The sequence below is a fragment of the Gossypium hirsutum genome, chromosome A11 (genome assembly GCF_007990345.1).
Source record: "Gossypium hirsutum isolate 1008001.06 chromosome A11, Gossypium_hirsutum_v2.1, whole genome shotgun sequence".
NCBI classification, from domain to species: Eukaryota; Viridiplantae; Streptophyta; class Magnoliopsida; order Malvales; family Malvaceae; genus Gossypium; species Gossypium hirsutum.
Genome location: NC_053434.1, coordinates 115170856 through 115182093, shown reverse-complemented (window position 1 = coordinate 115182093; position 11238 = coordinate 115170856). Strand labels below are relative to the sequence as shown.

General features: G+C 30.7%; 1 pseudogene; it reads left to right on the top strand.

Moving 5' to 3' along the window:
• Positions 1–1275: 1275 nt before the first annotated feature.
• On the top strand, positions 1276–8051 carry LOC107929785 (disease resistance protein RPV1-like; annotated as a pseudogene).
• Positions 8052–11238: the final 3187 nt, after the last annotated feature.

Sequence of the window (11238 nt, the reverse complement as noted above, 5' to 3'; positions counted from 1 at the left end):
AATTTTTTTATTTAATATATAAAGATTAATTGGATGGAAAAGTTAATATATGTAGACTTTGCTAATGTGGCATCCATGTGGTAGTCCACATGCATGCCACATCAATATTTAATAAATTTTTAAAAATTTAAATATTACAAATTATTTTCTTATAGTTTTATACTTTTTAATAATTTTAATTTTTTAAATATTTTTAAAATTTTTAAAAATTATTTAATTGTTGACGTGATATAACATGATAATCCACGTAGATGTCATGTTAGCAAAGTTAACATACGTTAACTTTTCTATCAATTTTAGAATGATTTGACAAACAACACAAGTTTAAGAGCTAAAAGAAACGAAAAATTAAATGGTAGGCTAAAATGACTTTTTTTTTTTTAAGTTGGAGGGCCAAATAAATAGTATGCCTCTAATTTAAATAAAAATATTTGTATTACAAAATAAAAATTGGTGTAATTGCTCAAACTCAAATTTACCTTTATTTCAAGCCGATTCAAATATATCGTTAAGGTTGTTTGAATCGGATTGGATAGGAAATCGAAGAATGGCATTGAATTGAGTAAAAAACTAGTTGAATTGAGTTTTAAATATTTTTAAATAATTTTAATAATTTATTTAATCAAATTGGATTAACTGATCAAACCGGTCAAATCTAACATTGTTAACTTTGGTAATGTGACATCCACATAACAATCTATGTGTATGCCATATTAGCAATTAATTAATTTTTTTAAAAATTAAAAATATTTTAAAATATTTTCTATAATTGTTTATTTTTAATTAAAAAATATTTTTAAAATTTTTTAGAATTTACTTAATTGCTAATGCAGTTCCATGTGACAATCCACGTATATGCCACATCAGTAAAGGTAACAAACGTTAACTTTAGTATCAATTTTAAAGTGATTTGACAAATATCGTAAGTTTAAAAACTAAAAAAGGTGAATAAATAAATAGGGGATAAAATATTTTTTTATAAAGTTAGAGAGCCAAACAAATCATTATGCCTATAAATTTTTTAAACTCTTTAAGTTTGATTTAAGCTTTTAACTTTATTTTTAATTAATTTTGTTTTTAAATATCTTTTGAAATAAAAAATTTATTTACATGACTGATATTTAATAAAAAAACAAATTTTATAAGTGCTTTAAGATTTGATTATTTATTTTATTTATTAAATACAAAATGATATTTTACAAAAACAATACATGAATTCTAACTTTTTTAACACACACATTAAAACGTATGTACTATAAATTGACACTAAAAATTGTTCATCTACTCCTATTCCAATAATCTTTCATCAAATCCGGTTCAACCCAAATATGTTTTCCACTAAATCTTCTTCTGCTGCTGATATGATCAAAGCAAGGATATACGATGTTTTCCTTAGCTTCAGAGGCAAGGATACTCGTGATGGTTTTGTGAGTCATCTGTATAAATATTTGTGTCCAAAGAATATCCAAACTTTTATAGACGATGAGGAGCTTCGAAAAGGAGATGAAATTTCCGGGGCACTGTTGATGGCCATTCAAGGATCCAGGGTTTCAGTCATTGTTTTCTCCAAAGACTACGCTTCTTCCAAATGGTGCTTGGCTGAGCTGGTCAAGATCATGGACTGCAACAAATGGATTGTTCCTGTATTTTACGGTGTAGACCCAAGAGATGTACGGAACCAAACAGGGAGTTTTGCAGATGCATTTGCAAAGCATGAAGAAAATTTCAAGCATGAGCTTGAAAAGGTGAAAACCTGGAGAACTGCTTTGACTGCAGCTGGCAAATTATTCGGTTGGGATTCACAAGTCACTCGGTAATTGCAACTCCTTTTCTGTACCCTTGCTCTTGTTTTTCTATAATATATATTTATTTGGAAGAAGAGAGATTAAGCACAGACTTTATTTTTCAAGCAGTGATTCATTTATGCTACCCAGATTCGAGTTGAGGGGCAGATACTAGATATGAAAGACTTTACTTTTCCATTTTAATTTTTTTTTGTCATATATTGAAGGACCATAATTTTGTAGGCATAGAGACGGGACGCATATTGTAGAAAAACTATGAGAATGTGAGTAACATGCTAAGCATCTACATTCGACAATGTTAATGTTTGTTGCGTTTTCTATACTGCCTTTTTTTTCAAAGTTCATGACACCTGCATACCATTCTCTCATGTATAAAATCTATTGATATATTTATTTTCCAAGAAAAGAGTTATAATTTGTGGATTTAAAAAGTGCTGTAGATAACGAAATTTGAATTCTAGATCTGTATTTGAATGTCTTCTTTTTAAAAGTGACCCTATGATTCACTTTATCATTTTTATTTATTTACTTCTGTTTCCCTGTAATTTGTTTCTTCATTTAATATATAGGCCTGACTCAACACTGGTAGATGAAATTGTCAAAGATATAGTGAAGAAATTGAATTGTGGAACCTCAAGCGCTAATTTAGAGGGTTTTGTTGGAATTGAAAGGCGGATGCAGGAAGTTTTGTCTTTATTTCAAGACGGATTCCCAGATTTTCGAATGCTAGGCTTTTGGGGTATGGGAGGTATAGGCAAAACTATACTTGCCGACGCCATTTATCACCATGTTTCAAATGGTTTCCAAAGCTGCTACTTTCTTGCAAACGTTAGAGAACATGATGAACGAAGAGAATTATTCAATTTGCGTCAGAAATTTCATTCAACCATATTAGAGGATGAAAATTTATCTATCTCAACGCCCACAATCGGATCAGGCTTTCTTAAGGACAGGCTTTCCAAGAAGAAGGTTCTGATAGTTTGTGATGATGTGTCAAAGTTAAGCCAATTCGAGTTTTTATTCGGAGGAATCGATCGGTTCGGCCCTGGAAGTCGAGTCATTGTTACCACTAGAAATAAACAAGTGCTTATCCAGTGTGGCATTGATCTGGATCGCATTTATGAAGTGGAGGAATTAGATGAAGATGAATCTGTTCAGCTATTTTGTCAACGTGCCTTCAAAAGCAGTCATCCTATAGAATATCATTGGAGCTATCAAAGATGGTTTTAAGTGTTGCTAATGGAAACCCTTTAGCTATTAGACTTATCGGATCCTCTCTTTGTGGCAAGACCAAAAGCTATCAGCATAGTGAAGTAAAGAAACTAAAGCAAGTTCCTAAGCAGGACATTCAAGAAGTGTTGAAATGGAGTTTTGATGGACTAGATTGTGAAGAGAAAGAAATGTTTCTTGACATTGCTTGTTTCTTTAAAGGGGAGGATCGAGACTATGTAACAAGGATTATGGATGCTTGTTATGTCTCTGCACATTCGGGAATTGAAAACCTCATTGATAAATCTCTTATATCTGTTTCTTAAAATCAGATAGCAATGCATGATTTATTGCAACAGATGGGTTGGAATATTGTACGTGATGAATCACCTTTAAATCCTGAAAAACGCAGTAGGTTGTGGATTCCTGAGGACAGCTATGTTGTGCTAACAAAAAACAATGTAAGGGCCCTGTTCATTTCCTGCACTTATGTTATTATCACTCTTCATTTTCTCTGGAGATATCCATGTCCGACAGTCATGTTCGATTCTTATTCGAACACATATTTGTATAAAAGACATACACGTATATGATAATTATATTGAGTTCATATTTTGCCTACATCTTGACTCCATATACTGCTCTTGGGTTTAGGGAACGGAAACGCTCACAGGCATTGCACTTGATATGTCCGAACTTCCAAAGTTGGAATTGGATCCGACAGCCTTCATGAAGATGCGAAAGCTTAGATTTCTCAATTTCTATAATTCTTGTGGAAGAATCTTACTTTTTAAAGGGCTTTTATCATTTCCTGAGAAGCTAAGGTACCTATTGGATACCTACAATCTTTGACATTTCAAAGATGAATAGTGGCAGAAAGTTGGCACCGAAAGTAGAAAGTAAGATTAGTTGGCATGGGATAATTGCAATTTTGATCCCTAATTGTATAGAGACATTGCAAGTTGATCCTTAAACCTCAACTATAAATAGGCCTAACCATTTCTTACTTTCTTCATCCCACACTTGCCATTCTCTACTTAAGGCAATTGTTCTCTCTCCCTATTTGTAAACTTTCACTTGTATTTTTGGAGTGAAATATATTTGGTAGTGCCCGAGGACGTAGGCAAAATTTGCTGAACCTCGTTAAAATTCTAGTGTTCTTTATTTTTTTTTTGTTCTGCATATTTTGCAAGTGTCATTGTAGTGATTTATTGTGCTATTAAATTACGATAGAGGGATATTCTGGCTAGGAAAGATCTGGTATGTAAGCGATCCTCGTGATCCACCTCTCTTTCCTGGGAATTGAACTTAGTGTGATTTTTCAGTACAATAATTTTACTCTTTCACACGCTTCCGCGCAACAGTACCTTTACTGGGAGGGATACCCTTCGAGATCTTTGCCCACCAAGTTTGATCTAAGGTACCTAGTTGAACTTAATATGAGGGAGAGCCATCTCAAACAACTCTGGGAGGGAAAACAGGTACTCTATTTTCTTTTGATATAAAGCTATGGTGTTTTGTAGATTGATGCAAGCATGTTTCCATTTCCATTTCTTGATCATATAAAGATTCCTCTACATATCAATCTACCCCTTTGGTATGTTTTCATAATATGACTAATATTTAAGTTATTTTTGCATAAAGAAGAAGAAGTTATAACATTAATTAATTAGGGTTATGTTTGGGAAAAAATTGAATTCAATTAGAATCCTTTATATTACGAAACTCCTTGAAATATTTTATTATTTTATACTTAAACTGATAAATAATTAAAAATAGACTTTACATTATATTAATTTCTGTTACAATTCATCAAATCTAAATCTATAATTTTTATTAATTTATTTGAATTTAAAATTATTAGACTTTCATTATTGGAGTAAAGAAAAAAAATATTTAAATGCAAAATTATTAGTAAATGCAAAATTTTTTTAGACCTTCTTCATTTAAATGCAATTTTTTATAGTAAAATTATTTGCTATTTTTTCTAATTAGCAATTAACAAAAATATATAATGGAAATTATTGATAGCATATAATGGAAAAAATAATTTATAATTTAAACGCAAATGGAAAAATAAAAGATAATTTATTTACTTTTATTGATATTACGCTTTGATTTTTATTATATTTATTTATATTTTGAAATTAACATAATATAATATAAGATCATTTTTATTTTTATTTATATAATTATTTTAATTATATAATATTACGTGCAGGGCACGTGTTATAAAATAAGTATTTATTGTTTTAAAGTAGTAATAAAGAATTTTAATTCGAAATTAAAAATAAATAATCAATTTTGTACTCGTTTTTATGAAATTTTAATTATATGAAGTTGAAAGTTAATGAGCTACCGAGGCAGCACCATAATTTCAACTCGAGCTTGAATTTTAAAAGGAAATCTAATGTAGATTAATCCAAAATTTGAGTGATGAGTTGGAATGAAGCTCAAACTTGCTGGTTCTACTACTCAAATTAATTACACCTTAAATATACCATTTTGAAGATAGTTTAGTGTGTTGTTGCACTTTCTTGATATTTTGGTCACATCTGCTGCATTATAGTCCTCCAATGTACACAAATTTATTAAACACTACGTTCTGATGCATGCAGGATTTAGTAAATTTGAAGGTGATCAATCTCTCCTTTTCTCGCAACCTTGTAAGAATCCCGGACCTCTCAAGTGCCACAAATCTTGAAATTATAGAACTTATGGGGTGTTCTAACTTGCGTGAGCTTCCTTCATCCCTTCAACATCTGGAGAAGCTAACTTATTTGAATTTCTATTTGTGTCAAAATCTTAGATCTCTGCCTAGCTTTTATAAAGCCACATCCCTAACCAAACTTGAACTTAGTGACTGCTCAAATCTGTGTAGTTTTCCAGAAATCTTGGACACTATGGAAAGGTTGAGGAATCTTGATTTAAATGGAACGGCTTTGAAGAAATTACCATCCTCAATTGACAATCTTATTGGTCTTCAGAATTTGATATTGTACAATTGTGAAAACCTTGTTTGCCTTCCTGACAGCCTTTATAAATTGAAATCTCTTGAGAGATTCACAATTCAAGGTTGCTCGAGATTGGAGATTTTTCCCGAAATCTTAGAGACCATGGAGAGGTTGACGAGTCTTAATTTAAGCAAAACGGCTTTGAAGGAATTACCATCCTCAATTGACAATCTTATTGGTCTTGAGGATTTGAGATTGAACAACTGTGAAAACCTTGTTTGCCTTCCTGGCAGCCTTTATAAATTGAAATCTCTTGAGAGTTTTGATCTTGAAGGTTGCTCGAGATTGGAGATTTTTCCAGAAATCTTAGAGACCATGGAGAGGTTAAGCTTTCTTGATTTAAGCAGAACGGCTTTGAAGGAATTACCATCCTCAATTGACAATCTTATTGTTCTTGAGGATTTGAGATTGAACAAATGTGAAAACCTTGTTTGCCTTCCTGACAGCCTTTATAAATTGAAATCTCTTGAGAGTTTTGATCTTGAAGGTTGCTCGAGATTGGAGATTTTTCCAAAAATCTTAGAGACCATGGAGAGGTTAAGCTTTCTTGATTTAAGCGAAACGGCTTTGAAGGAATTACCATCCTCAATTGACAATCTTATTGTCCTTGAGGATTTGAGATTGAACAAATGTGAAAACCTTGTTTGCCTTCCTGGCAGCTTTTATAAATTGAAATCTCTTGAGAGATTCATACTTAAAGGCTGCTCGAGATTGGAAATTTTTCCAGAAATCTTAGAGACCATGGAGAGGTTAAGCTTTCTTGATTTAAGCAAAACGGCTTTGAAGGAATTACCATCCTCAATTGACAATCTTATTGGTCTTAAGGATTTGAGATTGAACAACTGTGAGAACTTGTTTACTGCCATTGGAGGCAGACCAGTGAAGCAGAAACATCTCCATGTGTTATCCTCATTGAAGAAGTTAGATTTATCTGAAAGCAATCTTGAGAACTTGCCCACAACCATCAAACATTTTCCTTTGTTGGAAGAGTTAATCTTAAGGAAATGCAAGAAACTGAAATCATTACCAGAGTTTCCACCAAGCCTGGAATATTTAGATGCACATGACTGCACTTCATTAGAGGATGTCTCAAGCATTAAGATGCTTTTTGAGCAAGCACTGTTTTATCAGGATATAGATGCAGATGAGGGCCCTTCTTTGAAGTTGATGTTCACCAACTGCTTCAAACTTGGTGAGAAAGGTGTGGGGAATGATATAGATGTAGATGACAGCTCTTCAGTAGAGGAAGTCTCAAGCAGTAAGAAGCTTTTGAAGCAAGCAGTGTTTTGTAAATCCTTGGGTTGGCTATTTACTAACTGCTTCCTACTGGATCAGAAAGCTGCAAGCGGTCCTGAAACACCAAAGTTGGAGATGCCATTTGAGCATATGGTCACTGTACTAAAAGATTATCATCAGGTCAGCTTCTTCTTCTTCTTTTGGATAGCTATATGCTGAATACTCAATCATATGTTTCTAATAACTGTAATCAAACAGGCACCCCTAGGAAGCAAAATAAAAACTAGCATTGTTACATGCGTCCCTGGAAGTGAAATCCCGGGATGGTTCGATTTCAAAAGCTCAGGATCTTCCATAAACATCATTGCGTTCAGAGTGGTGCTCTAAGAATGGCTTGATAAACTTTCCATGTTTCGTTGCTTCCGTCGTTGTTTCATTCCCAGACTCTTCTTATAATGGTAGCGTATTTGACATTAGATGTGAAGGTCATCTAAAATCCTGTAATGGCGACAATCGTTGCCTTAGCATTTCTTCCTCCATTTCATTTGGAAGCCGAGTGTCAGATCACGTGTTCCTCTTTTGTGATGGTTTCAAAGTTAGGGAGTTTGTTAAAAGTGAGGCATCAAACAGCTGTATTTACAATGAGACCTCCTTTAGGTTCTACCTTTATGGGTGGAATTCCTCAGAAGGCGAGGTAAAACAGTGCGGAGTTCATCCATTATTTGCAAATTAAGGACTCAAAGTATGACAGCTGAATGATGCTTCAACCTCTTATTTGTTATTTCATCTATACTGAATGTTTACAAAAATATTTAACATAATTATTATTCGTTTTATTTATAATTGTAAGTGATTTTTATTAATGTTTTTTTTGGGTCAAAATTTTATATCTTCTTTTTCATTTCCATCATTGTTTAAACACAAATAAAAATTTGATACATGTATAAATGGATTTTAATATAAATAAGCTTAATCACTTTTTCTCTAGTTGGTATTTATGGTTTTCTTTTGTCCCAAGTTAGTAAACTGAACTTTCATTTCGTTGAGGGTTTTAGTACTTTTTAAAATATTAATTTGATGGTTGTTAAAGTTTATTTATTTTAAAGCTTAATTTTTTAAAAAGTTAAAAATATTTTTAAAATTTTAATTTTTAAAAAAAATAAAATATGTAAAATATTATTAAAAAAATATTAAATAAAATTAAAAAGTTACAAAAATTAAAAATTAAAAATATTATACTATGCCTCTAAAAGGAAAATATATAAAATTGACCCCAAGTCAAGTGGAGATATTGCTTACACCAAACAACAATGAAAGATTATAAAATCGTGGCGTCTTTGGAAATTAGAAAGTGATGCCCTCACTTCATTCATGCCATTTTTATTTTAAATATTTATTTTTAATTTTTATTAGTATTGAAAAGAAATTTAACTCAAAAATAAATTTAATAAATCACATTAGTTTAAAGTTAAGCATAAAATTAATAAATCACAACTTAAGATGTAATAAGAAGAAATTTAATTTTGTTATAAATATTTTATTATTAAATGATGTGGATCAAAGTCAAGCTCAAATCATAGACTTAAAGTTGAGTAATAAATAAAAATAACAATTATAGCAACAAGTTCCTCAATATGAATTATAGAAATCTTAGAAATTGGCATTTTTAAGCCAAATATTTCAACCTATAAGTTCCCATCAAGGTCCAATTTATTATTTCTTGAACTCAATTATGCCTTAAATATACCATTAGGAATAGGTTTAATGGTGCAAAAAGTCCTCAATTTTAAAATGCATCAAAAAGGCCCTCAAACCTTTTCAAAAAAGCAATTAAGTCTACTTTTTTTTTTGCACTCAATTAGGTACTTGAACTTTCAAAATGTATAAAAAAAATACCCTCAAACTTTTTCAAAAAAAAAACAGTTAAGCCCCTGTTTTTGTTAAAAATTATAAAAAATTAAAATCAATAAAAATTATAAATATGAATAAATTTTAATTAAAAAATTCAAATATTAAAAATTAGAAAAAAAGTCATAAAAATATAAAAAATTGTAAAATTTTATAAAAATCATAAAAAAATATAATATATATAGAAATATAACAAATTATAAATTTTGATAAAGTTGTAAGAAAATTATACAAAAAAGTAAAGAAATATAAATTTCTTAAAAAATTTATAAAAATTATCATGCCAAAAGAATAATTTTACCCTTTTTATGTAATTTTTTAATCTTTTTTTCGTCACATGTCATGCTACACATGATGACTTTAATTGAAAAAAAAAATAGGGCCTGTTAACTTTAACGATCAATAGTTAAAGTTAATTGTTAAAGAGACCTTTTGATGCATTTTATAATTTATTTTATGATTTTTATAAAATTTTACAAATTTTTTATAAATTTTGAGGGTCTTTTTTATGCATTTTAAAAATTTAAGTACCTAATTGAGTGAAAAAAAAGTACGCGCTTAATTGATTTTTTTTTGAAAAAGTTTGAAGGCCTTTTTGATACATTTTGAAAATTCAAATGCTTATTTGAGTGCAAAAAAGAGAGGAGATTAATTACATTTTTCTGAAAAAGTTTGAGGTTTTTTACGCCCTTAAACCTTAGTAATATAATTTTATTTTTGTTCCACTTCTTTCAAAAAAAAAATCTTTTCTTGCATTTTGTTGATATTTTGGTCCCATTTGCTACATTCAATGTACACAAATTCATCCAACACTATACTATGAAGCATGCAAGATTTAGTAAACTTGGAAGGAGATCACTCTCAGCAATTCTAAGAACCTTGTAAGAATCTCAGACCACTCAAGCGCCACAAATCTTAAAAATATAAACCTTGTAAACTGTACAAAGTCAGGGATTTAAATAGCGGTCCGAAACCGCTATAGCGGCCGTTATATAGTGGTAGCGGCATCGTCCGAAACCGCAACAACTGAAAATAATGGTGTGAAGCGGAGTCACACCGATAACGGTGGGTCACGGCCGTAACTTAACGGGTAACGGCCGGTCGCGGCAATAACGGGATGCTATTCCCGTTATATCCCGTTACAGTGAATTAAAAAAAATCCATCTAGCTCCTCTAAATAAAAATCAGCAGAAACAGTGAAACTTAATAAAACAAAAGGGAATATATTCCCCTGCAAAATCAGTGTTTTCAATAAAAAAAAGTAAAAAGAAAGCAAACAAAACTGAAACCAAATAAACAGCAAATAAGCAATCAAAATTCAAAACTCCTTTCTCATATTTCGGTCCCTAAACTGAAACCCAAACAGCAAACAAAGCAAACTGATCACTTGCACATTCAGATTCAGAGATTGATAATCTTCAAGTAAGTACCTAAAACTTTGTCTTGTTGATTCTTGCTTGTTTTTGCAGTAGATTCCAAGAATTTGATCGAGTTTTTTTGATAGGATAATATGATTTTTGAGAGGATGATAGAGTTTAGATCACAAAGTGAATCAATTCCTTACTAACCGTTGTAAGATCGAGAAAAATGAAATCAATCCAGCAACAAAGATGAAAACGAGCAAGAGAAGCGAGATCTTGGAAGCTGGAAAGTGAAAACTTTAGGGCCTCTTCTTCAGTTTTTCTTTCTGATATTTTTTGGCGTTTGATTTCCCTTTTTATTTATTTTTTTCATTTTTAATCTCCTTTACTCCTAGCCAAAACCAAGGCACCATTTAGGCTACCAATGAAAATGTTTTCATGACAGGTCACTCTTTAATGGGTGTAAATTTGACACTTTGACTAAAATTAATAGGCTGTAAGACTTGAAATTAGAATTCATTATAACTTTTAAACATATATATATATGTATTATGTATATAATCATTTTTAAAATAAAACCACTATATATTATTTAATGATAATGATATCCTCACTATATTTATTAAAATTAATATAAAAACGAGATTTAATTTGAATGATAAAATTGAGGATTTGAAAGTTTTTAAATATGATTATTGTTTGTAG